Source organism: Bactrocera neohumeralis, unplaced genomic scaffold (genome assembly GCF_024586455.1).
Source record: "Bactrocera neohumeralis isolate Rockhampton unplaced genomic scaffold, APGP_CSIRO_Bneo_wtdbg2-racon-allhic-juicebox.fasta_v2 cluster09, whole genome shotgun sequence".
NCBI lineage: Eukaryota > Metazoa > Arthropoda > Insecta > Diptera > Tephritidae > Bactrocera > Bactrocera neohumeralis.
In genome coordinates, this window is record NW_026089622.1 from 8269827 (window position 1) to 8294377 (window position 24551).

Genomic DNA, 24551 nt, shown 5'->3' on the forward strand with positions numbered 1-24551 from the left:
ACACAGCATTACAACACAAGCAGCACTAAAGTACCTTGGTGTAATGATTGACGCAAGACTGAGCTACAAAACTCACATTGAGAAAGCCTGCGAAAAAGCTGCCCGTGTAAATGCGGCCCTAACCAGAATCATGGCCAATATAGGAGGTCCAAAACAAAGCAGCAGAGCACTCTTGGCCAAGGTTAGCCAGTCAATCGTAATGTACGCCGCGCCTGTATGGGGACCAGCGCTTATGCAAAAAATATATGCAGGAATGGCACAATCAGTGTTCCGGCTAAGCGCAATTAGAACTATTAGCGCATTCCGCACGGTATCCCATGAAGCCGCTAGCATTATATCTGGGATAATGCCGCCAGACATAATGGCACGGGAACTGAAGCGGATCTATGACAAAAGCAAAAGTATTGGCAGAAAGCTGACAATGCCAGAGCGAAAAGCGGAAAGACAAGAAAGCATGGAGGAATGGCAAAATCGTTGGGACACAACAACAAAGGGAAGATGGACGCACCGATTAATCGGGAAAGTACAAGAATGGGTGGAACGAAAGCATGGCGAGACAGACTTTTACATGACGCAGTTTCTGACAGGACACGGATGTTTCCGAGAGTACCTACATAGGTATGGTCATGACAATGGCGTTACTTGCTCTTTCTGTGGTAACAGTAGTGAAAATACGGAGCACATATTTTTCTACTGCCCGAGATTTAAGTCAGAGCGCCAGGCCCTGGAGATAGAAGTGGCAGGCCGGGTAACACCTGATAACATAGTGAATCATATGCTGCAAAAAAGACGAGTATGGTATGCCATGGAGAGGACGACAGCTCTGATACTGCAAGAGCTGAGAAGAGCCGAACACCAAAGAAGCAGTGAAGCTAGAGCCGCAAATAGCGAACTAATGACGTGAGCCAATAGGCTAAGCTGGCCCTGCGATGTAATGCCTAGCGGCGGTCCCGCAGGACCTTTCCAAAAAGCTTCAGATGACGGAGTTAAGGGTTTAGTACGTAGGCGTACTGTTCCGCAAGTCCAATATAGTAAGATGTTACTTATTAGGCGTGGTCCCGAATGAGGTGCACCTTTAGCGAGCAGTACGAATCGTGCATGCTGTATACCACTAAGTATCAGTATCTATGAAAGATTCCCCCTTCGAAAAAAAAAAAAAAAAAAAAAAAAAAAAAAAAAAAAACGCATCACGCATCATAACCGGTACACGTTCGCTGTAAGTTCGCAACAAAGGTGAGTGTCGGTCGACTTGTAAAGTATTAAGCGTATCGAGCTTTCTAGCTTGCTTTTATTATTAAGTTTTCCTTGTAAAGATTGAAATCACGGAGCGAATTAAATAACACGTCCGTACACTTTGAACATTCTCATATGAATGTGTATGAATAAAGAATGTTCCGCTTTTGTGGAACTAAAAATATATTTTTTATATTTCGTTGAACCAGAAATAATAATTGTCGCGGGGTACATATGAACGTAGTTTCTCATGAGCCTTTAAACTTGTGAGTTGATTATCGTTAGTGTGTTAAAACATGTCAGTAAAGCAAAAAAAAAATCATTGCAAATCAAATTGAATTTGCATCAAAAAGTTGAGATTTTAAGAAAAATCGATGAAGGTATTCATCGAAATCGATTAGCGTTGGATGAAACAAACGTTTTGAGATTTTGGAGGCAGTGGCAAACATACATGAAGTTGCAACCAAGAAAACTTTACATTAGTCGGAATATCCTGCCCTTGAGGAAAAGTTGTATAAATGTTCCTTAAGCCAAAGTCATCGTAATTGTGGATTGAGTCATCCAAATTCGAGTCTGCCAAATTGCACTCTGGAAAACAATTTCACCTGAATGAAAAATAGCTAAGGAAGGAATCAAATTTATATTGTGTGCGAACGCAGATGGTTCGCATAAGTTGAAACTATTGATAGTGAATTCGCAAATTATCGTTGCTTGAAGGGGTTTGAAAACCTATTGGAATATGCTAACTCGTAAAGTCTTGGATGAGTTCTGAGCTATTCTTCCCCGGTGATAGTTGTTTGCAGCCCATGAATCAAAATCACATAAAACAATGAGACGATGATCAATACGACAGCGAAGCAGTTGAATGCGTCAATACCTTGCAAAAGTGGTATGAAAACAATAATGATTCAAATCAAATATCACATCTTATTAATATAATATATCGGGTGATTTTTTAAGAGCTTGATAACTTTTTTTTTTAAAAAAACGCATAAAATTTGCAAAATCTCATCGGTTCTTTATTTGAAACGTTAGATTGGTTCATGACATTTACTTTTTGAAGATAATTTCATTTAAATGTTGACTCATGTGGTTTCAACAAGATGGCGCTACATGCCACACAGCTCGCGATTCTATGGCCATTTTGAGGGAAAACTTCGGAGAACAATTCATCTCAAGAAATGGACCCGTAAGTTGGCCACCAAGATCATGCGATTTAACGCCTTTAGACTATTTTTTGTGGGGCTACGTCAAGTCTAAAGTCTACAGAAATAAGCCAGCAACTATTCCAGCTTTGGAAGACAACATTTCCGAAGAAATTCGGGCTATTCCGGCCGAAATGCTCGAAAAAGTTGCCCAAAATTGGACTTTCCGAATGGACCACCTAAGACGCAGCCGCGGTCAACATTTAAATGAAATTATCTTCAAAAAGTAAATGTCATGAACCAATCTAACGTTTCAAATAAAGAACCGATGAGATTTTGCAAATTTTATGCGTTTTTTTTAAAAAAAAGTTATCAAGCTCTTAAAAAATCACCCGATATAATATAAGTATTTGTCTATTACAACAAATATGTAACTTACTTTCTTTGTACATTTTAATTTCTTCTAGGTATGAATAAAAAGACATATACATGTGGGATGGCAACATTGGCCGAAAGCAACTCTGGTGGGACAAATCAACACTGACCGAATAGCGTTGACTGACGCTCTGAACACATAGGAGCGACACGACATGACAGCACAACAGTGAACTGTAAATTACGTCGTGAATCCTACTACATGAACATTTGTAAGAAAGCAGCGACATAACAATGGCCGGCATGAACACAAAACAACACAGTTGTCCATTTTGTATGTACACAATTTCGTTGTTTCCATACGAATACCTTTCACCTCAATGAAATTTAAGTATTTTGTTCAAAGTGCAATATTTTATGCAAAAAAGAAGTAAATATGTAGGTAAATATTTTTGTTTTAAATTATCAATTGTTATTACAAATGATATAACAGAGCCATTTTATGCCTTTGTTTGTAAATTAACGTCAGGTTTGTTAGAGCTTTGAATGATTTTACATTTTAAGTATACGTAGCATCACTCCTCTCTACTGTCAACTCTACTGTCGTTGGCAAATATAAGAATATTTTGAAGCTAGCGAAGGCGACAATTGACGGCCTGCAGTCTTGCAGCTGTCAAAATAATATTTTAATATTTGACAGATGTCGCTTGCAATCTGTCGCGCTCAATGTGTTCAGCACATGACGGAGCGAGGTGCGGGAAGTGCGCGGCGCGCGCTGTCAACTGTTGGTTGCTGTTTTATTTTACGACTGAAAACTGCAATGTCTCAGTAAGTATGAGATTTACGCAAATTTACGACAGTTTTTCAAACAATAATTGTTGTTCTAAATAATATTTTCAATGGATTGGCATAGGTTTCATACCTGTACATCAAAAGGTGACATTTGATATACTTCCAAGTTTAGGTATGTTCAAGAGGTTTCATGCTTTTTAATTTTTTTTTTTTTTGTGCAAATTGAAAAATATTTTCAAGTTAGCGAGAGCGACAACTGAGAGCCTGCTGTCGTGTAGTCGTACGAATGTCTGAATAACTGTGTCCATAAGATAATGTGAATTTTAATATTTGACAGATGTCACTTGTAGTCTGTCACGCTAGTTAATTTTTACCAGAAGTAAAAATGAGTCAAAAGAATATATTTTTGAGCTGAACCGAAAAGTGTACTCTTTATTAATACTCTTAAGACTAACTTATTACACAGTTCTTACTTCTATTTATGCTAACTAGTATGCTTACTTAGTATTACTAGTTCTTAATTTGTTTAGATATAATACCATATATTGTTTGTTTAGGTTTGTTTACATGAATCTTAGTGCTACTTATACTATTGAGATGCTGATTGTTTTCTAGTAAATAACTATTTGGGTTGTTATTGTTTGTTGTACTGATAGTGCACTTCTATTGTTCGAAGATAAGGTTATTTTGATGATTTTTCTTTTATGTTGTTCGTTTACTGAAACATAAGGCTGTTTTGATGATTGTTTGCTAAGGATATTTTAAAAAGATACTATTATAAGGAATACGTTCCTTAACTGGCACTATGTGTTCAGCACGTGAAAATCAACATAACGGACAATACAGTAAACGTGTGGATCATTCTATCTGGATGTGTCAAAGTGGATAGAGCTAATATGGAAGCGCCGCGCAGAAAATAATTTGCCATATTTAATATCGGGTGATTTTTTAAGAGCTTGATAACTTTTTTAAAAAAAAAAAACGCATAAAATTTGCAAAATCTCATCGGTTCTTTATTTGAAACGTTAGATTGGTTCATGACATTTACTTTTTGAAGATAATTTCATTTAAATGTTGACCGCGGCTGCGTCTTAGGTGGTCCATTCGGAAAGTCCAATTTTGGGCAACTTTTTCGAGCATTTCGGCCGGAATAGCCCGAATTTCTTCGGAAATGTTGTCTTCCAAAGCTGGAATAGTTGCTGGCTTATTTCTGTAGACTTTAGACTTGACGTAGCCCCACAAAAAATAGTCTAAAGGCGTTAAATCGCATGATCTTGGTGGCCAACTTACGGGTCCATTTCTTGAGATGAATTGTTCTCCGAAGTTTTCCCTCAAAATGGCCATAGAATCGCGAGCTGTGTGGCATGTAGCGCCATCTTGTTGAAACCACATGTCAACCAAGTTCAGTTCTTCCATTTTTGGCAACAAAAATTTTGTTAGCATCTTGGTTGACATGTGGTTTCAACAAGATGGCGCTACATGCCACACAGCTCGCGATTCTATGGCCATTTTTAGGGAAAACTTCGGAGAACAATTCATCTCAAGAAATGGACCCGTAAGTTGGCCACCAAGATCATGCGATTTAACGCCTTTAGACTATTTTTTGTGGGGCTACGTCAAGTCTAAAGTCTACAGAAATAAGCCAGCAACTATTCCAGCTTTGGAAGACAACATTTCCGAAGAAATTCGGGCTATTCCGGCCGAAATGCTCGAAAAAGTTGCCCAAAAATTGGACTTTCCGAATGGACCACCTAAGACGCAGCCGCGGTCAACATTTAAATGAAATTATCTTCAAAAAGTAAATGTCATGAACCAATCTAACGTTTCAAATAAAGAACCGATGAGATTTTGCAAATTTTATGCGTTTTTTTTTTAAAAAAAGTTATCAAGCTCTTAAAAAATCACCCGATATTATAGCACCGAACAATTTTGTAATAGTTTTACTATAATAATTTTTGTGCACCTATTTAAATATAATAAATAAAATATAATATAAATTGAATCGACGTGCAGTACATATAAGAACTTATTACAGTTTGGTGTTCGAAGTGGCGGGACCTACAGAAGTGAAATCGAAAAGAAAACCGAAATAACTGTTAAATCGAAAAAAGTTAACTTGAAAAGCGGTGGTGTCCTACAAATCGATGTTTCGCATACAAGTGGTTGCAGTTGTTAAGAGTTGCATCGCAAAAGTTCTACACAACCAAGTGGTAAAAGTCGTCAGCAGCGGTGGCTGCAAAGCTCAGTTTGCATACAAATGTTTGTAGTGGTAGCTGCTAACAAGTAGTTGTATCAGCGAAAGCTGAAACGTTCAACGCATCCAATGGTAAAGGGTCGCAGCGGAAAAGTTCGACACATCTGTGGAGGCAGATAAGAAAGGAAGCAGCAAGGCGCAGAGCCGGAGTCCATCATACAAATAAGCTGCATATAAATTATAATGTTTACTTTTATTTGGCAAATTGACTAAATTTAAATTTGATACAATAGTAATTATTATTATTATTATTATACGGATGTATAAATAATTCTTTAAAATTAATGCGCATACTAAATATTTCTATTTGAACCTTTCCACCTAAACCTATTGGAACCAAAAATACTTTGGGGCGCGGAAAAACGCATTGTATGGATCTATGTGCTTCTAGAAAGCACAGTGAGGTAAAGCCGTCGCCGGCAGGTACTCACATAAATCACAACAATTTTTGCACTTTGCAGCGACGCGTTTCTGCGAGTGGTGCAAGCTGAAAATGCAGCGTTCGTTAAAGCAGAGTTACGCGATTAAATTCTGTGTGAAACTTGATAAATCTGCGACAGAGACGTTTGATATGATCAAGCAGGCTTAACCAGATGTTAATTTAGTAAGAAGTGGTGTGTTTCGGTGGCACTTGGAGGCCGGGTAGGGGTTGTTGCTGAATGACCAAATCCAAAGGGAAAACAATGCTCATTGTCTTTTCGACTTCAAAGGCATCGTCCACGATGAATAATTTCCTCGTGGACAACCCGTCAATGCCAAGTTTTACGTGGAAGTCCTCAAGAGACTCAGAGCGGCAGAAAAGCGACGTTGTGTTAGGTCGGGTGTCATTGGACATTTAGCGAACACCTGTTCTCAACAGTCTGACATTTTTTTTAAATGTGGACAAAGTGAACACATTGCATCAAAATGCGGATAATCGCATATAGAGGGAAGGTCGAAAGGGCAAATACCGAAACCAACGCAGAATTAGCGATGTTTAATAAACGCGTAATTTTCAAAGAAATTACACTTAATGGGTTCAAATTCTCTGCATTGCTCGACACGATATTTACTTACTCTACTACGATGTGTTAATGATGTTAGGAGACGTAGAGTTAAATAATGATAAAAGCCGGTTGATGGGAATAGGGTAAAGTGAACTTACCACATTGGGTTCATTTTCACGGCAGATTCGCGTCGATGGTTTTGACATCCTTGTTTCATATAGTAGGAGAGAGAGATATTTGTTTTTCGCTAATCATAGGCAACAATATTTTGGGTTAATTTAGATGTGACAAAAAACGGGGCGAAGTTTGTAAAGAAAAAGGAGACCAACCCAAAACGAGGCCAAAAGTGTTGGGGTGGAAATAGCGACTTCGGTTGAAGAATACAGACCGAAAGGTCCGCGTAAATCACATATCGAAATAAAGGTCACTTAAACGGATGACATACCAACTTATCAGTGTCCACGTGGGATGCCTTACGCGGATAAGTATCTTTTAGAACAGCAGATAGGGAAATGGCTGAATGAAGATATCATACAACCTAGTACGTCCAATCCTGCATCGCCCGTAATTCGACTTTCGTTTCCTCTCGTTTGGAATATCAAATTCCCCAGAGGTTTTTTCGAGATTTAGTTTATCGATTTTGAGGGAGATGATCCACGACGGTACATGCGTGGTTTACCTTGTTTGACATTACCATTTCCTCTAAGGCCAAAGATGAAGTCATCCACAAGTTACGTCGAGTTTTGGGGCTAGCAGCAGAGTTTAATTTACAAATAAAATGGAAAAATGTCAGTTTCTCATAAAGACGGTGGGGATACGTAATAGAGAAAGTACTATTAGACGATCAGAAACTAAGCTACGCGCAGTAAAAAATTTTCCCTTCCACGCTATCGTAAGGCCGTGCAGCTTATTTAGAGCTGCCATTATATCTTAGACGTCTTATTGAGGGTAACGCAGGATTAGCTAAACTTTTATCAGACATGCTACGTCTGGGTACGGAATTGTCTATTGGCAATGATTGTAGCTTTCCAGCAATTGAAAGCTTCCCTTTAAAAGTGCACCAGTAGTTCGCCTTTATGACCTGAAGGCAATAACCGAGGTGCACACCGATGCGTCCGTGTATGGATATGGGGGCAGTTTGCTCCAAAACGACCATAGCCAACCAAATATGTCAACCTGTACAATACATGATCCGGAATACAAAACCGCCAGAAGAGAGATACCATGCTTATGAGTTGGAGGTGCCTATAATGGTAATTGGGTTTCACTATGACCATGCAGAAAAAAGACGTGCCTTTAAAGCCTTATGGACGCACTCAGTAGGGTTTTATGCCTGTTGCTTCAGGATACGTTGCATCACTGACTTTAGCAGGCACAGCAAGACGACGATTGGGTCCGAGCAATGATTAAGGCATTGGAATTCGGAGAGTATGAAAATTTTTACAATTTACTCTACAAGGGACCAGTTAAGGAACTTGTGAGAACTAAATATCTATACAGAATTTAGCCCACACAACCCATAAAGGCACACCCTATTGTAAACAACTCAACGGGAAAACCACGCCACTTCTAGAAACACAAGAAGACTGAGAAACCAGACATGCAGATGAAATGACAACAACAATGCATACGCAGCGGTAAAACCACGCCACGCAAGCAATACAGCGGGATACCACGAAGACGGAGAAATCAGACATGCAGATAAAACAACAACAAGCATGCATACGCAGCGGTAAAACCACACCACTGCCAGCAACATACTCCGTCCCAGCAACACACGCCATCCCAACGCAACATGTTGCGAATGTTTTAGCACGCAGCACAGGCTTGCTGGGGAGTTAGGTGACGGATGATCAGGGAGTCAGCACGGGACTGTGACAGCGTACGCACGCTTGGCATCAGACTACGCAATGAGTTTATCCTCTGGCTAGTCTTGATACCCTGACTTGTGAACGCGTCTGTTAAGGGTGAGCTTGGTAGTGAGTTTATCCTCTGACCAACTCAACCTTTAACATCGCGGCCGCTAACACAGTCTTCCGTGATCCGGGATCTCTACGCGGCAAAAGTGGTTAAAAGGACCTCTCCAGCGTAGCAGAGGAGCGTAAACGTGTATACCAGTACAGCGTTATTGAAGCCTACACGAGCGTCGGCAGAAGTAGCCGAACGTAGTCGTTGTAGCACGCGAGTGTCAACGTGTACATCAGGATAGCGTCATCGATGTATACAGGAGCGCCGGCAGAAGTAGTCGAGCGCAGTCGTCGTTGCGGAGGAGCGTCAACGTGTATGCCAGGACACCGTCATTGAAGCCTACACGAGCGTCGGCAGAAATAGCTGAGCATGGTCGTCGTAGCACGGGAACGTCAACGTACGCCGCAGGACACCGTCATTGAAGCCTACACTAGCGTCGGCAAAAGTAGTCGAGCGTGATCGTCGTGGCAGAGAGCAGCCAGTCGTCTAGCACCCAGGAACGCAGCAGAGTGGGAAACGGTATTGCCCTAACGGACCACACAGAACCGATACCCTGACAGCGTCGTCCTCGGGCGACGACAGTACAACGCAGAAGACAATTCTGTAACATAGATCAATATATGTATATTATATTTTACATATTAATATAAGTTGAATGAAATAAAGTACGATTCGCAGAGGAGCCCCAGTATCTACAAATTTTTTGTAACGAACCCTGGACACGGCGAGTATACCTCAGCAATTTATACTTGTAAGGAGCAGGGGCAGAAAAAAGCTTCGTTACAAACTAGTAGTCGTACAAACCTTGAAGGAAAGCGTAGTTATTCGAGTTGCTTATAAATAAGGTCATTTTTTAGGTAAAAACATAATAGATGCGATTAGGAACACATTTTATATCCCATACTTGGCAGCAAAGACCGTAAGAGGTTGCATTGAATGCGTAATAGCAGGACAGTAAGAGTGGTAAGAAAGAAGGGTTTTTGTCACCAATACACAAAGAAGACAGACCTCTCGGAACCTATCAAGCAGACCACGTTGGTCCCATGGAAATCGTATAACTAGATCTTCGTGATAGTCGATGGTGTTTCAAAGATGCGTGGCGAAAATCAAATATCTTGGTACAGGTATTTAGATTGAGTTCATCAAACGGAAAACACACCGCAGAGAAGTACAAGGTTTTCTACTTTTCGCATGCTCACTGGAATCGAAATGCGTGTCAATGCTGTGCCAGCATTGCGCGAGATGCATTATCATGGAGGGCTTAAACACAGAAAGGCTCAACGTAATGAAGCGCAGAAAAATAGAGAAAATCACCGCAGGAAAATAATATGTAGGTATTTTAATAAAAACAGGAAAGAAAGAATTCAATATAAAGTTGGTGAGTTAGTTGCAATTGAGCGTACCTAATATGGTAAAGGAGGATGGAGTCATGTGTAGAAGTTCACGCAAGTGAGTAAAGTTCTCTGATCGCCTTTCACTTGGGAGTGGCCAGAAATGATTCTTTTATCTTTATTTATTCTTTTTTTGAAGGCGAGCTAAAGTGAGAAGGCGAAACATCCCCTACATGGGGTTGTGCGCTGGGTTTGGGACCCGCCACGTAAAAAAAACACCCTCCATGAAAACTAACAACCAGCCTCGGATGAGAGACCCCCATTTTGATGACGACCATGGCAAACGAAATAAAGACTACGAATTAAGGGCATGCACCTGGAATGTCCGGTCCCTTAATTGGGAAGGTGCCACTGCCCAGCTGGTTGATGTCCTCACGAAAATAAAGGCTGACATCACCGCCGTCCAAGAAATGCGATGGACGGGACAAGGACTGAGACGAGTAGGTCCTTGTGGCATTTATTACAGTGGTCATATAAATGGGCGCAAATTTGGTGTTGGATTCGTGGTGGGAGAGAGACTCCGTCGCCTAGTACTATCATTCATACCGGTGAATGAACGTCTAGCCACAATCCGCATTCAAACGAGGTTCTTCAACATATCGCTGATTTGCGCCCACGCCCCGACGAAAGAGAAAGACGATGTGACCAAAGATGCCTTCTATGAGCGCCTAACATATGAGAGCTGCCCCCCCCACGATGTCAACATCGTGCTTGGCGACTTCAACGCCAGGGTTTGCAAAGAAGGTACCTTTGGAACGACGGTTGGTAAATTCAGCCTCCACGACGAAACATCCTTAAATAGGTTGAGGCTGATTGACTTCGCCGGGTCCCAAAATATTGTTATCTGTGGTACTAGATTCCACAAGAAAATACATCAAGCTACCAGGCTGTCTCCGGATTGAAAAGCCACCAACCAAATCGATCATGTTGTGTTAGACGGAAGACACGTCTCCAGTGTTCTAAACGTGCGTACAACGCTCCGAGGTCATAACATCGACTCGGACCACTATCTTGTTGCAGCCAAGATTCGCACCCGCCTATGTGCAGCAAAAAGCGCACGTCAAAAAACACAAGGAAGGTTCGACGTCGAAAAGCTACAATCACAACAGACAGCCGAACGATTTTCTACTCTGCTTGCACTCCTGCTCTCTGAGAGCACTCGTCAACAACTCGGTATAAGGGAACTGTGGGACGGCATTTCAAATTCCTTACGTACAGCTGCAACCTAAACCATTGGTTTTCGGAAAGTGCAGAAGAACAGCTGGTACGATGTGGAGTGCCGTATTGCAGCGGAGAGAAAACAGGCTGCCTACCTCGCAACGATACGATCGACCACAACACGTGCGGGATGGGATAGATACCGAGAGTTGAAGAGGGAAGCGAGACGCATTTGTAGACAGAAAAAGAAAGAGGCCGAAAAGCGTTAGTACGAAGAGATAAGCTGGCCGACAGGGGTTATGCTCGAAAATTCTACGAAAAAATGCGGCGGCTTACAGAAGGTTTCAAGACCGGAGCATACTCTTGTAGGACCCCCAAAGGTGATCTAGTCACTGATGCCCAGCATAGTTAAATTATGGAGGGAACACTTCTCCAGCCTGCTGAATGGCAGTGAACGCACAACACCGATTCCCCAATCGATGACGATGGAGCAGACGTTCCATTACCCGACCATGAAGAAGTTCGAATAGCAATTGCCCGAACTGATAAGGAGCATGCATCAGCTTCTTTGTAAAATATGGTCGGACGAAAGCATGCCCAACGATTGGAATTTAAGTGTGCTATGCCCAATCCATAAAAAAGGAGACTCCACAATCTGCGCCAACTACCGTGGGATTAGCCTCCTCAACATCGCATATAAGGTTCTATCGTGCGTATTGTGTGGAAGATTAAAGCCCACCGTCAACAAACTAATGGGACCTTATCAGTGTGGCTTTAGACTTGGCAAATCAACAACCGACCAGATATTCACCATGCGCCAAATCCTGGAAAAACCCGTGAGAGGAGAAACGATACACACCACCTCTTCGTCGATTTCAAAGCTGCTTTCGACAGCACGAAAATGAGCTGCCTTTATGCCGTTTATGCCGCGATGTCTGAATTTGGTATCCCCGCAAAACTAATACGGCTGTGTAAACTGACGTGGAGCAACAGGAGCTTCTCCGTTAGGATCGTGAAGGACCTCTCCGAGCCGCTCGATACCAAACGAGGTTTCGGACAAGGCGACTCCCTATCGTGCGACTTCTTCAATCTGCTGCTGGAGAAAATAATTCGAGCTGCAGAACTTAATCGAACAGGTACAACCTTTTACAAGAGTGTACATCTGCTGGCGTATGCCGATGATATTGATATAACAAAAAGCAAAACAAATGGGTCTAGCAGTGAACGAGGGCAAGACGAAATATCTCCTATCATCAAACAAACTGCCGTCGCACTCGCGACTTGGCACTGACGTCACTGTTGACAGAATCCAATGTGGTTTAACGTGGGTATCTGCCTAAGGAGGCTCAAATCCACGGTGTTTTCTATTACTAGAAACACACAGATCAAAACAATGCGTTGATCAGCGCCCCAAAGCGTAAGTGTGTGCACCCACACTACACTCTAGAAAAACCAAGGTATGAGTGCCTGCCACACACACATACACTTTGGTTCCAAATTGAAAGGAAGTGGGACTCCCTTTCCACCTTGGTCGGGTGCGAGGCCCATCTAAGACCTCTGCCGTACTCTGGGTCCGGCACCCGGCCGCAGTGCGACTCCACATTGGACTAAGTCCTTCCTGCATTTAGGTTTAAACCACAGCCACCACGAATCTCCCCAAAGGGCCAAGACCCAATGAGCAGACTGGAGCGAACTCCAGGGGCGGCTGCTCATCGTGGTACCATGTTTTAGTCTTTGGTGTGACCTGTAGCCCAAGCTTGCGCTTAAGCTACTGCCAGTCGAGCCCCCAAGAATTCCAAGGAATTCTTAAGAACCCGACTGTATGATGTGTTGTCCGTCAAATCCATTTAGTGTTTGTTATATAATCGCAAACCCATTCAAAGAATATGATAGAATCTCAATATAGCACTTTTCTGACATCTCTGACCATGCCGACATTCAATAAACCAGACATGTGAATGTCGGACATAGTGCATTTGGATTTTAGTCGCCTCATACGACAGGCATGCCTTACCGCGGGAATATTCTTATCTCCCTCCCCGCAGGGAGGTCACTGTTGACAGTCATAACTTTGAAGTTGTATGTAATTTCGTCTATTTTGGAACCAGCGTAAACACCACCAACAATGTCAGCCTGGAAATCCAACGCAGGATTGCTCTTGCCAACAGGTGTTACTTCGGACTGAGTAGGCAATTGAAAAGTAAAGTCCTCTCTCGACGAACAAAAACCAAACTCTATAAGTCACTCATAATTCCCGTCGTGCTATATGGTGCAGAGGCTTTGACGATGACAACAACTGATGAGTCGACGTTGCGAGTTTTCGAGAGAAAGGTTCTGCGAAAGATTTATGGTCCTTGGCGCGTTGGTAACGGCGAATATCGCATTCGATGGGACGATGAGCTGTATGAGATATAAGACGATATTGACATAGTTCAGCGAATTAAAAGACAGCGGCTACGCTGCCTAGGTCATGTTGTCCGAATGGACGAAAACACTCCAGCTTTGAAAGTATTCGACGCAATACCCGCCGGGACAAGCAGATGAAGAGGAAGAGGAAGACCTCCCTTCCATTGGAAAGACCAGGGGAGAAGGAACTGGCTTTCCTCGGAATCTCCACTTGGCGCCATGTAGCGAAAAGAAGAAATGACTGGCGCGCTGTTGTGAACGCAACTGTAATGGCGTAAGCGGTGTCTACGCCAATTAAGAAGAAGAAGAAGGATATGGTAAAGGTTTAAAATTTAGACCAAAATTGTTCGATCCATACCAAGTAAAACAAGTTTTTGAGCACTGACAGGACTAAAAATCAACGTAACGTACAATACAGTAGATCATCTGGATCATTTTGTCGGGATGTGTCGAAGTGGATAGAGCTTATAGCACCGAACGAATTCTTAACTAGATTTAATCAACTTTTTGCACCTATTTAACCAAAGTATATAAAATAAAATATAAATTAAATCGAAGTGCGGTATATATAGCTACTCATTACCCACATGCATATTTATATTTAAACTAAGTAGTAGTAAGTAGGTAGTAAACAATCATTTCTAAAGTTATAATTTTGTACACACTCTTCCACACAAACTTTCCGAGTAAAAGAAGGAAATTCGAAAATGAAAGCATATTTTTTTGTATTATTATTTCTTCTCTTTAAATGTTTGTAAAAAGGCCGATGCTATATATTTTACTTTCTCTGCTCCTAAAAAATAATTTATTGAGTCAGAGCTTCCCTGTAAACTATTACATCAAATTTATTTTGTTAACTTTAAATTATCTGAAGAGTCACCAACTATGTTTTGTTTAAAGCATCTTATGGATATACATACTCGTATTGTTGCTATTCAGTGTGGTTTGTACGTTAATTAAATAAATTTTTAGCATTGACGCTATGGTTGGCCGTAATGATAGCTAATCTGCGTCTGAAATGAAATAGATTTGCAAGAATTGTGGACTTTGGCCTCATGATGGTAAAATACTACCTATTAGATGATACACTTGTCCCTCTATTTTAAAAGAGCAAATCATACTCATGGCTCCGTGTTAAGCATAATCTGTTACTGAAAATTCTCAAGCGTTTTTGAGAAGCGAAAATATAACTTGGGAATGTGCGAATAAAATGAAGAAACCTAATTGCCTGTCGAAAGAAAAAATTGCGCTAAAAAATGAAAATACGTCTGCTCGATTCCACGGTTCAAATACAAAAGAGAGTTCTTTATTTCTTAATCTAATTGCTAAGCCTAAATCTTAAAACTAACGGCTTAAACTAATGGTAATATAAATATGTATTAAACAGGGGTAAGTATAATCATTTTCAACTTTCGTTAAATATTGTAACAGATTATGGTACGTATTAAGGTAAGTAATAGATTGGTATTATGAATGCATTATTAAGGTAAGTATTTTATAATAGATTTTCTTAATTTAATTTTTAATAATTCAATATTTAACGATTCTTATAATTCAATTTTCTTAATTCTAGTTGTAGGTTTAAATATATATATCTTGCCTGACGCAACAGTTACTATTAGCAAAACCTTGATTACGACCTCTAGCCGTTGATGTCGGTTGTCTTTCTCTCATGCTCACGCTCAGAACTTGGCTAATTAGAGCGAGCTTATATATTTATAATATTTTGTTCTTTAAGCCGATGCACATTCTCCGTACTCGACTCTCGAGGGCGATCTTGGGAGGTTCTGAAACTATGTTCAGTAAACCGTTGCGATCGTTCGATACTCGACTCCCGCGCGGGTACTTGAGAAGTCCTTAAATTTTGTTGAGCAAGCCTCTGTGAGCGTTCGATACTCGACTCTCCGGCACGCGATTACGGTGGGTATTTTCTTCGACTTGCAAGACGATTTTCAGTTTCTGATTAAGATTCTCCATCACGGCGTGTTTTTAATTCCCTCGCCTGGGAAGTATTTCTAGAAAGTTGAGATCTAGATGTTTTGTTGATTTTAAAATCAAAAAAGTTAAACTGTACTAAATTATTTTCTTAAAATCTAAACAAATGTAATTGAAAAATAATAACAACTTCTTGAGGCGCAAAGCAGTTTGGATAGTTAAAAGTTACATTATATTATTTACTGTAAAATTAAAAAAATGGATTTGAATAGTTCTGAAAAAAAACTTTGTTTATTTTGAAAAAAAATAAAAATATTTTATTTTGGGTTGAATTACCTGCTATACGAATTTAAACTACGAGTATATATATATAATCAACACTCGTGGCCACGCAAACCTTACCATTCAAAATTTTCAAGTACTGTGCATATTTGACTACATTTTATAGCACTATATTTTTTATTTTTTTAATTTAATTTCATTTTCTCTATATTTTAAATTAATATTTTATTTTATTTTTTTTAATTGAAGCACGAAGTTTAGAAGGTGTATCACTTTAAAAACAATAAAATCAGCCGCTTTTGTATAAGAAAAGAAAAGTTAATTTGTGTTTTACTCATTAAACGTAATAAATTATAAACTATAATTATATTTAGATAATATAATTTAGTTTACTTATGCTTACTAAAAACATAAAAAAAACAAAATTGAAGGAAATGCCGAACGAACGAAAAGTCCGAAAAAAAAATTTAAGAAAGTATAGTGGTAAGGTTTGCGTGGCCACGAGTGTACAGTCAGTATAGACATTGTATATTCTAGTAAAATTTATTTAATTTCGCACACGACTGCTGCTTAGTGGATCTACCGCGCGAATAATATTAAATATTATTTGAAGGTAGGTAGGAATAGTACAAGAAGGTAAATACATACATATGTGCGCATCTGGTATATATGTATGTTTACAGTTAATATTTCAATGAGAATTGTTGGCATGCGTGTAGATATTTTTTACTGAAATTAGTACCCTCAAATAGATTAATGAATATTCTGGAAAAATTATTGAAATCAGTAATCCTATTAAATAATAATATATTTTATGTTAAGTATATTAAAAATACAGTATTTCGAAAAAATAATAATAGCCTAACCTTTTTCATGATCTTCAAATTTTTAAACGGTTTAGGAGATCGAATCTGCACGAAGCCATTTTGAAAATTAAATATTAAATATCAAACGCCCACACAAAGAAACTATAAACTTTTTCCTGCAGAGTTGCTCCGTTATGGTGTCGCCTAATCTAGCAGCTTCAACCGCGACCATGCAACAGTTTTCAAATAATAATAGAATTTTAAACTTGTGATTTCTTTCGAATGGAATGTCCAAATTGAATAATTCAAAAGCTCTATAATAGAATTAAAATACAATTAAATATTAAGTAATTTTTAGGATTAATTCCAAAGTATAAATAAAAAAGCTTTAATAGCGGTGTCATTTATATATGTACATATTTTTTAAAATGATAAAAACACTTATAGTGACAAAACTATAATAGTTATACATATGCTATTGCAATATCTTTTCTAGAAAGTTATAGGATCTGCCATTGCGTAGTACATTAATTTGTTCTATAATCAATCGTTTTCACAGCGCACGCGAATTAAGAACATTTTTTGATCATTTTTTCAAACCTTGGGTAACATTATTGGGGGTTTAGTATGAATCCCCAACTTTTTTGAAAATTTAATATAGCCTATTTTGGGATGTAGGGCAGGTCGCCTCCAAGCTGGTGCATCCTGGGTAACGCTAAATGACCTGCGGCCTTCACGGCCTTACAACTCCTTGGACGACCTTTCGCTTTGGACTGGTTTTTGAGAAACATTTATTTGGATTTGGTAGAACCCTGGGCTGGTGGTGGCGGCATTCTGGCACCTGAGTATGATGAGGGAACACTCATCAGAAATGGCTGTCGGGCTAATGTCGCAACCGCCCCCGTCCCGTTAAAACCCTGGCAGGGCTCCCCTCGTCGTTAAGTTGGAGATGACTCTTTCTTTGCACTGGTCGGCTCTGAACGTATTGCTTAATAAGGGCGTACAACGTACGTCAACCCTCGCCTTGGCCTCGTCACTGAGATAACCTTGGGACCATAAAAGGCGACTACTTTTTCGGGGGCGGATAGCGGCTCTGAGTGGGGAACCTTTTTGAATGGACAATAATACAAACAACAACAACGACGGAAAGACGACGAAGGGCGGTGAAAGACTGTCGAAATCGACACCTAGATCCAACCCAGGTGGGGCTGCTGCTCCTACGGCGACGAAACCGTCGCTGGGCAATTGCAGCAACAGGACAAAGTCTCCAGTTGGTGTCTCATCAGGTAGCAAAATGGGGGAAGCCGGCGCAAGTCCGCCGGCAGGAGAAGTAGCGAAGGGTGGACCTTTCATACGCGGCGGAATTGCTAGCACTAGCAGAGGAACCTCTGCTAGAGTTATGAAAGGATCCACTGGGAGTAGAAGCAAAGCAGATTTAGCGAGAAAGCTAAAGTCGGACCGCTGATTGGCGGCCAAGATCTTGGAACGCTACGGTGACAAGCATGTTGGTCAGGTATCGAGGGCTCGCGTTTGGCTGGCGGCCGAACCTTCCACTGCAAGCGAGATTGACGAAATCCTCAGATATCGCAATCCCTCACTTCCAACGCAGGACTGGAATGTTTTAAGGCTAGAGAGAACCGATGAACCATATCGGCAAGCGCTGATAATGCTAAGTGCGGAATCCATCGGTCCTCTCAGCAAAACAAAGGAAGCCATACTGAAAGTACTTCCATCAGACGCCAGAGCTGATGGCACTCAAGCAGCGGCTGCGGTGGATGTGACAGAGGGCGCTGACGGTCAAGCGACCGTGGAAATCGACCCGAATCTCTCGGACGTGGCGAGTACTGGGGGCGGTTCGTCGATCGGCGACACCGTCTTCAACCTCGAACAACTGTTTAAAGAGGTGCGGGTCGATCACGATTTGGGCGCTGACCTAGAGCTCCTGGAGGAAAGTCTGAAGGATGAAATTCCACCAGATTAACCTCCAGCATGTGAAGGCGGCCTCCGCCAACCTTTTGCTTCGTCTAGAACAAGACGGAGCTGATGTCGTCCTGATCCAGGAACCGTGGCTGACTGGCAACGGGATATCTGGATTGAGGACAAAGAGCCATAGGCTCCTGACGGCCAAGGATGCAGGTAGGAGCAGAGCCTGTATGTCGGTAAGGAATGAATTAACGGTATTTCTTTTACCTAATTTCAGCAACGCCGACATAGGGACAGCGAAGCTGGAGTGTGACACCGGAGATTTCTGGCTTATCTCCGCGTACATGCCACACGATGATGTGGTGGAGCCACCTCCCTTACTGCTGAGGAGGACCTTAGCCGAAGCGTCTAAGAGTGGTAACAGCGTCATCATCGCTTCCGACGCTAACTCGCGACACCAAATCTGGAGTAGCTCGGATACAAATAATAGAGGTGAGTCGCTCTTTGACTTTATTGTTACGGTCCGCCTAGGATATCTTTCAGAAACCCTAGGAACACGGATTGGGATGGTTACCGCAGGAGGCTTCGGCGAACTCTCCCACGCGCACCGGGGGTTGACTCGTTGGCCACTACCAATGCGGTGGAGGAGTGGGTTGAAGTCTTCAGCTCGGCGTGCAATGCTGCGCTGGAGAGGTCCTGTCCATTGAAAACACCGAAGGGCAAAGGGAAACCTCTATGGTGGACTACGGAGCTCTCATATATCAGGGCGTCATGTAGACGTTTATTCAACAGGGCCCGCAGAAGTGGGTTATCTGATGACTGGGCTTTGTATAAAACAGGACTTTCAATATAAAAGTCTGAGTTAAGAAAGGCTAAGAGGACATCGTGGAATAGCTTCTGCGAAAAAGTGAAAGGCTGCCACGAGTCCTCTATATTCAGGCGTATTCTCGTAAAAAACCCACAGTCCCTGGGGTATCTCAAGGACGCAAATGGGAAGTGGGCCGACAGCAGTGAAGAAACACTTCAGATGCTTCTCGACGCTTACTTCCCGAGCAACACGTCCTCTGCGAGGGGATCTCTCGGGGTGCTGGATGACGATTGTGCGGCCTTTGTCGGTATTGTGGATGAGCGACACTTGACGTGGGTGATTAGTTCGGTCAAATCGTTCAAGTCCCCGTGACCAGACGGCATCGTACCAGTGCAGCTGCAACAGGCTGTGAAAGTGTCATGCAGCTGGTTGGCACTTATCTATGCGAGCTGCGTTAGATTAGGTTATATCCCGGGGGCCTGGAGACGACTAAAGGTTACGTTCATACCGAAGGCTGGCAGGAGCTCTCATGTCGCGGCCAAGGATTTCAGGCCAATCAGCCTCTCCTCGTTTTTGATAAAGACTCTGGAGAGGCTGATGGACTGGTATATTAGGAGGCTCATGCCGAGAGACTATCTGTCTGGAGCACAACATGCTTATTGTAAAGGCAGGTCAGTGGATACTGCCTTGCATACTATCGTGTCATGGCTCGAGGAAGCCATTGAAGCCAAGGACTTTGCTGTTGGGGCCTTCCTTGATATCGAGGGAGCTTTCAGCAATGTCCTGCCTGAGGTAGTAGTAACTGCTCTTGACGGTCTTGGGGTTGAATCGAACCTCAAGGACCTCATTCTCAGTCTTCTGTGCGACAGAGTGATCGAAAAAGAATGGGGCAGCGCGCGTGCGAGGCGAAGCGTTAGTAAGGGAACACCACAAGGTGGGGTTCTCTCTCCTCTTCTATGAATCGTAGTCGTTAAAGAATTGCTCAAAAAACTAGAGGATCGCTGCTGTCGGGTGATTGCCTTTGCAGACGATGTAGCTCCTTAGCACCGTGTACGAGTGAACGCAGGGATATCTCAGCCTTCTAACGAAATGGGCGGTCGGAAGTGGACTCGCCATTAACCCAAATAAAACGGAAATGGTTTATTCGGCAGAAAATATAAGATCCCGTGGGCACCGCTGCCGCAAATAGGAGGTATTCGCCTGCAACCGGAGGATACAGTGAAATATTTAAAAGCCGAATATCGAGGAGAGAGCAAAAAAGGCATCTATTGCCTTATACTGCTGTAGAGGAGCTATTGGCAAAAGTTGAGGCCTCCCACCGAAAGTGGTCCTCTGGCTCTATGACACCATAGTCAAGCCCATCTTGTCCTATGGTGGCTTTATATAGTGGAGGGCTTTAGGGAAGACCACACTTGCCAAAAAACTCGAAAGCGTTCAACGGGCTGTGCTAATTAGCATATCCTCTGCATTAAGATCCACCCCAACCATGGCACTAAATGCAATTTTGAACATAACGCCGGTGGACATTGCCGGTAGGTGCATAGCCGCGAAGGTGGCTATCGGACTCAGAGAATCTGGATTCTTAAAAGAACGCGTATCTGGACATTCGAATATCCTCACAAACTTTGACTGCATACCGGATCATCTGGATCATGGAGTCGTCTCATCGAACTCTGGCGGCTCCTTCTTTGCCCATATACCGGCGAGGACGATATGGGTGGGAAGAAGCCGTTAGAGGATGGGGGCAGCAAGCTTCTTCATGGATGGGTCAAAGCTTGGGGGGAAGGTCGGTGGAGGAGTCAACTGTCGGGAGCTCTCAATAAATTTCTGTTTCAGGCTTCCCGACTATTGCAGTGTATTCCAGGCTGAGGTCGCAGCCATCAAGGTAGCAGCAAATTTGCTGCTACGGAGTGCATCCACTTTCAGGGAAGTGACCATTCACTCAGATAGCAGAGCGGCAATACTAACCTTGAACTCATTCACAGTGCGTTCAGGGTTGGTCGAAGAATGTCTAACGTCGCTATTTCTAGCAGCCAGAGTTTTCGTGATTAGACTGGTATGGTTGCCGGGCCACAGCGGAATTGCAGGCAATTGCAAAGCTGATGAGTTAGCAAGGAAGGGCACCCAAGAATCATTATCGGCAGAATGTGAACGGATCGGTGCTCCCGTATCCTCTTGTGTTCTACTGTTAGATAGCTGAGCCACGCGGATGCTTGTCCAACACTGGGCCAGCATCGGGCCTTGTGTGGTTGCGAAGGCCTTTAGGCTCAAGATAGATCGCAAGAGATTTAGTGATCTCTTAGCCCTCAGTAAGACTAGTCTCTCATTTGTAGTGGGACTCTTGACAGGCCACTGTCCTATCGGCATACATGCGGCAAGAATGGATATCTTACCAGACGTTGACTGTAAAAGCTGTTCGGAAGAAGTTGCGGTAGAAACAAGCCAGCATTTCCTGCTTGACTCTCCCGCGTTTGGGAGGTCAAGACTTAGACACTTGGTGGCGCATATCTTCGGGCATCCCACCGAACTGGCGGGAGTTGAAGTTAAGCGTCTGTGTAATTATGTATTGGCTACAAAGCACTTTGCCAATCTGTAAGTCCGAACACGGGAGTTCTTTTTAAATGGTATCACAAAGGACTACATTATGAGTCTACGTGTGATCTTTGATCGGCCATTTAACCTAACCTAACCTAATATAGAATATGTTCACCACAGATATTGTGGCTTCCCAACAGTGAAAGAATTTTTCAAATCGGCCAAGTAGTTTCGGAGCCTATTCAATGCAAAGAAATCTTTCCTCTTTAGAAAAATGTCCAATGTTATCTAAAATTAGTATATCACGCGGCGGTAGCGGGGCACTGTTAGGACGAGATCGTTTCGCAGAAATGTGACTTTCAATGTTACTTCCGGCTCGCTTTCTTTGTAACTGAGCTCCATATAATACAATGATTGACGAAACGTGGCACAGTGCGGCTCAAACAAACTACAACATTAGATGACGCCCATAAGTTCGGTTCATTTTCAAGTGGATTGTCTTCGTTCCCCGAGTAAATTTCAAAATTGTAGCAAAAGCCTGAATCATCGCACATCAAGAGAAATTTGTAGCCCCAAGGGTGGGGCTTGTCTGGCACAAATTTGGTCATCAAAGCAAAGTCGTTCTCTTTTGGGAACCTTATTGAAATTTTTGTTAAGTGCTTCAATCAAAGGCCGTGTTTTGAATAGACGATCAAAGATATTTGCTGACAAGGATTCACGCGATAATAGAATTGTTGCAGCTTGTTGCTCGTCCTCCTGCTGCTCAGTATTACGACAACGAGGCATTTCGATATTGTTGTTGATGTGCAAAATTGTCGAATCTTCTCATGACGGTTTCTTGTCAAAGCTACAATGATACGAGGGCTGCCGTAATCACCCCAATTTATACGCTTTTTGATTACTGAATGAGATAGTTAATACCCATAAATCGTTTAATTTCATCAAGTGTGGTGCTAAGTGGGTGTAATATACCTTGTTGTATAGAATATAAACTACTCTGTACAAAATATGAAAAGAACTGACAGGGCGTGTGCAACGATAATATTTCGGGTGTAAAGCGGTCGCTACCTCGAATCTGAATCCAACTTTGTTTCAATTGCATGTTGCAACTCTTCCGAAGTGGTTTTTTAAACCCTATAAAATCTTTATTTATCGTTGTGCGCCAGAAAAAGGTAGCATATTGTGGCCATCAGTTTCACAGTCACTATTCGACCGATCAAAATCATCAACGAACTTTTGGAGATCTTCCTGATATTTTTATAATTTTATATTCTTCCATATAAATCTACTTATTTGATAAGCACCTGATGATTCTTCAATAGACCATTAAAGTTTAATTTCTGGGTCTTATGAAGAATTTTGTTAAGCCCTGAATAAAGATGGAGAAAGCTTTCAGTATCTAAAGAAAAAATTCCCCCAATCAGTGATGCAATATTAACAGAAGTGGGTCTTTGTGGGTCCCCAAACACGCGAGCCCATGAAGGACATATATTTTAAAATAAAACTGAAAGAGTCCGAAAAAGAGCATGGACTGCTTTCGTCGAAGTGTGCCACAATTTTCTAGGAAACACTACCAGAGTACTGTCACATGTCTTCAAAAATTAATTTTTTTGGACTCTCACTTAGATTTTTACCCACCTAACCTTGGAGCAGTATACGTATCAGATGAACATGGTTCGCGGTTTCATCAAGATTATATGCGCATAGCGAGGCGCTACAATGCAAAATGTTTATTCGTCGCGAAACTCCACTTGAAAATATACAAAGAAAGAATACTATATAGTAAAATACTAATAATAAGTAATAAACATATTGTAATATACATTTTAACATTTTTTCATGGCTTGTATCCAAAATTGTGATAAAAAAATAAATATATGATTAAAATATTAGGTTGTCAAAAAAGTCTTGCGGTATTTTTATTGAATTTTTTTTTTATTGAAATTGAAATGAATTTTTGATGACTCATGCCCAGCTCTTTTTGACGACAGGCCTTCCGGAGTGTGGCGCATCTTCGACCACCTCTACACCAGAACGAAAACGTTGAAACCATCGTTGTGCGGTGGAAATGGAAACTGTATCGGGTCCGTAAACTGCACAAATTTTATTGGCGGCTTGAGATGCATTTTTGCCTTTATCGTAGTAGTACTGTAAAATATGCCGTATTTTCTCTTTATTTTGCTCCATGTTTGCGACGCTATAACTCACGAACGACAATCAATCAAACATGTGTTAGCGCGTGAAATGAGCTTTCCAAAAAGGTATAGCATGACCCGATGCGACGAATAAAACAAAAACTACGCGCTTTCAGCGACAACTAGCGAAAATACCGCAAGACTTTTTTGACAACCTATTATATTGCTAAAAATTAAATTTTATTTAAAAGTTCCATTGTAAAAAAATATTAGTGATAGAATGTTTTTGATACAATATTTCTATTTGGTACTATGGAGGATGTAGTTCACGCAAGTGAGGAAAGTTCTCTGATCGCCATTCACTTGGGAGTGGTCAGAAACGATTCTTTTACACATGGCCCAAGCAGCTCACTACTTCC

General features: G+C 41.6%; 1 protein-coding gene and 1 long non-coding RNA gene across 3 annotated transcripts in view; both read left to right on the top strand.

Moving 5' to 3' along the window:
• Positions 1–227: 227 nt before the first annotated feature.
• LOC126764521 (uncharacterized) lies at positions 228–4220 on the top strand. The gene is made up of 3 exons (XR_007668038.1): positions 228–1651; positions 1893–2122; positions 2846–4220. It is a non-coding gene; the product is annotated as an uncharacterized LOC126764521 (long non-coding RNA).
• A 12934-nt stretch (positions 4221–17154) lies between these two features.
• LOC126764482 (uncharacterized) overlaps positions 17155–24551 on the top strand; it is a 47112-nt gene continuing 39715 nt past the window's right edge. The window contains exons 1-3 of one of the 2 annotated variants that reach the window (XR_007668011.1): positions 17155–18867; positions 18932–19146; positions 23624–24342. The gene's annotated coding sequence lies outside the window, so the exon portion shown is untranslated. Of the gene's footprint in view, positions 18868–18931; positions 19147–23623; positions 24343–24551 lie in introns of those variants that run through there. The other variant, XM_050482189.1, reaches the window with a different exon arrangement.